At 37.9% G+C, this 3,859-nt stretch overlaps 1 protein-coding gene and 1 long non-coding RNA gene across 16 annotated transcripts in view; one reads left to right on the top strand and one right to left on the bottom strand.

The window, feature by feature from the left end:
- The window catches only part of LOC127620735 (synphilin-1-like), a 108,272-nt gene that overhangs the window by 50,145 nt on the left and 54,268 nt on the right, over positions 1 to 3,859 (bottom strand). The gene's annotated exons all lie outside the window — the stretch shown is intronic.
- LOC127620747 (uncharacterized) overlaps positions 1 to 3,859 on the top strand; it is a 95,969-nt gene that overhangs the window by 41,387 nt on the left and 50,723 nt on the right. The window lies entirely within an intron of this gene.

Raw genomic sequence — 3,859 nt, 5'->3', positions numbered from 1 at the left:
TGACTCTACCCTCCCTAGCAACCGGGCCAATTTGGTTACCCCATGTGACTCTACCCTCGCTAGCAACCGGGCCAATTTGGTTGCTTAGGAGACCAGACTGGAGTCACTCAGCATGCCCTGTATCCGAACTCACGACTCCAGGGGTGATAGTCAGCGTCAATTCTCGCGTAGATACCCAGGCTCACTTTTCTTAATTTTTTAAACATTATTAAACTGCACACAAAACAGAGAACAGAACTTACTAAACATGTCTGAAGAGTTTGTAGAGGATGAATTGATGCATTTCTGTGCCCAGCCTTATTATTTTAAATGGAGTACTCGTAAATCAAACAGAAACATAGAGGAGCTACAGTCACATCGTGTCCTAACCTGACGGCAAACAACACGAGATAAAAGGGATATTCTCTACAGCAATCAAAGAGTTTTTGTCCTAACCAGAAGTGACGGGTGACGGTACATTCTATCAATCGCTTGTATTCTATTTTCGGCATCGCATGGGTAACTCGTCCACTGTAAACTGGCACCAGTCAAATAAATAAGGCTGGGCATAGAAATGCATCAATTCTTGGACTACAAACGGTGTCTCTATGACCGTCTAGACAAGAGGTGCTCAAACGTTTTCCTACGAAGGTCCAAAAATCAAACTTGATTGAGGGTCGTGGGCCAAAAGTGAGCATTGCATTATAACAAACTCAGGGCATGAAACTCATTTCTGAAAATGAATTCCCCCCTCACACGGCTCATATGGGGGGCATATTTTGTACCTTTACAAAGCTAATTTTTTTCTCCGTCATTTGTCAAATTCTTTAATTTAAACAATGAATTCAATTTTAAAATGCCATGATCTCTGCATTGCATAATGTGCACCGTTACTGAAAATAAATGTCTCATTCACATATTTCAAAATATTTTGTCTATTAAATTGCCATTAATAGACAGCAGAATTTCTCCAGATTTGGAGGAGCTCATAAAAAAACCTTCAGTTCAATTTAATAAAATAATGAACGTTAGTCAGAGATATGAAGTGATAAATTTTATTATGGTAAAATTATTATTATTATATCATCAACGTTTTATTTAACATCAAGGCTATTTAACACATGCAGACATCATTTTTTCTCATATTATTAATAAATACATTTTAGCATTTGGTATTTTTAGTGCATGAGCACGACACCGAACAGGGCAAAGCGTGAGAGGCGGAGTGCCCGTCTGTGCTTGTTTATGTCGCGAGCATCCGCCACTGACTCGGCAACATCTGCACAACGGACGGAACAAACAAAGTCTTGGTCAGCGAACATTGAAATGAAGAACACAGTGGATATATCTGGCACTATATCAGATTGCGGGGGACTTTTTATCCCAGAGCCTCCGTTAATGTCCGCCCCTGGATGGAACTAGAGATGGAAATGAGGGATGTAACAGGTGTTTAAGTGTCTCTCTTCATCATGCAGCTGGTACACAAAGTGTTTTACTATTTCATGAAGGTTCCAATTTCTCCCATTAATTTCAATAGAAGTGGCCCGTCTCTGCTAAATAATCTCTGTTTATCCACAAGTCGTCTTAAGTGATATAACTTTGTGAGACGCACTTCAGAGCCAAATTTAAGTCACTATTCGCTGCCAATTTTTGCCTCCCGGCATGTTTACCAAATCACCTGTCGTCGACTGTCCAAACTGGCACGTCACGTGACAACCAATGAAATCTGTGCCGAGTGTCTCCTCCTCCTTATATGGCGTCCTTTCCAGGATTCTCTCGTAATTTGAAGGATAACATGATTTACAAAATAATAACAATACGACCATAAGTATTATTATTACTTATCATAGTTAACTGTATGATTCACGTGCTAGACAAAAGTACCAAATGAACAAAAATATCATTATTTTGCAGTGTAACATTTTTATGTCGATTACATCGTCCTCAAAACAGTAATAAAGGATAAAATATTTATATACTATTTACAGGTAAGTACAAAAAATATTGTAGCACATTTTTACTCACCACTGAGAAGAATGGGGGAAAAAAATCTAAAGTAAAAAAAAAAAAAAAAAACATTTTAGAAAATGCTTTTCTTTATGCAAATATATCTCCTCGTTTATATATACACACACAGACATCTACTCTATTAGAAACACCTGTGAGTAAATCCCACATTCAGATGAGTTCTGTCATCATAGACACTTCTGCAGCAGGTGCCCTACAGAGGGAACAGCCTTCATAATGATCTTCCTCAAAGACGCAGCACCCTAATGCAGCGGCACACTATGACAGCTTGTCAATATGACCGGACGGCGGTAAGGAAGTGTGCTGGGGTTTTTTGACATATATGCAGAATGCTGATATTCGCCCCGGGACCTTGTCAAGAACACGACTCTTTTATTACTCTCTAAGTGAATTTAAGCAAAGATGTGACATGAGACTTTTTAAATTCACAAGAACTGAACGGGGTCACAACCAAATTTTCTCAAACTAGCTCAACCCATACAGACTGACAGCAGAAAGAGATTAAGAAATCTTGAGTATAAAATTAAGTCATTTTTAAGAAATATGTTTTAACCTCCTGAGACCCCACGTCTACATGCGTGGACATTATGTTTTGGCTTCGCTATATGCAACGCATAATTTAAATACATTTAAACCAACTGAATAATGTTCACAAGACTCTTAGACTGACATTTAAGGGTTAAACTTCTGCCGCATCGAGTCACGTGACACAACAACGTGATGTACGTTTCTGTGAGGTGCTTCTACGGGCGCAGCGCCAACAAAAGTGCCTCTGGTGAGAAATCTCTAAGTGTTTTTACTGAAACCGGTTTGGTTGTAAAGAGGAGAGTCTCTTGTTTCATTTGATATGCCGCTTTAAAAAATCTGTTTATTTTTGGTGCATCAGCACCCTGATAAACATGATGTCCACACATGTGTACACCGGCACCATATTTCCTCAAAAGTAGAAAAATCATGTTATTTTGAATAACTTTCAACTTTAACACATCTGTGAGACATTTCACTTCATTTTTATATAAATTGTTATATTTAAATTTGTTATCAATATGACTCTATTCGTTAACATTAATAAATACATTTCTATATTTACTGTCATTATCACACTGAGAATAAATGAGTGCATCTAAAAGCTGATAAATGTGTTCTTCAGAGGCTTTATATGGAGTTATGATGAAAATAAGATGCATTTCAAACTGTTCTGAGACCAGTGCAGATAGACAGCACACTGGAGGTTAAGTCATGCACTAAAGAGGGAGCAAGGGAGCATCCTATATCTCTCCTATAACTGTTCTGAGACCAGTGCAGACAGACAGCACACTGGAGGTTAAGTCATGCACTAAAGAGGGAGCAAGGGATCATCCTATAGCTCTCCTATAACTGTTCTGAGACCAGTGCAGACAGACAGCACACTGGAGGTTAAGTCATGCACTAAATAGGGAGCAAGGGAGCATCCTATATCTCTCTATGCAGTTAAGAGCGTTCACTCCTAAAATCTGATCAAAAGTTCAGTTTCAGGCTGCAGATGATGTTTGGATCACTCAAACCCTGTGAGCTGTCACAATTGGGTGTAATCTGATTTCAAAGTAATTAGTTACTGTAATCTAACTACTTTTTTTGTTAAAAGCGACACAATCGACAGGAAATATCTTGAATTTGTTGTGCAGAAAAGCTTTTTTCTAAAAACAACTAAAAAGTAAAGGAAAGTTTTAGATACATAATTAGTTGTTAGTAGTGGATTACTATTTTTCAGCAACTCTGTTCACAATACAGATGTCAATTTATTGCAAATGTAAAGATGCACTAAAAGCCATTTTAACGAAATAAAAAAACGTAAAGTTCACAGATACTTTAT

This window comes from Xyrauchen texanus, chromosome 27 (assembly GCF_025860055.1).
Source record: "Xyrauchen texanus isolate HMW12.3.18 chromosome 27, RBS_HiC_50CHRs, whole genome shotgun sequence".
Taxonomy (NCBI): Eukaryota; Metazoa; Chordata; class Actinopteri; order Cypriniformes; family Catostomidae; genus Xyrauchen; species Xyrauchen texanus.
This window is presented reverse-complemented; position numbering and strand designations above follow the sequence as displayed.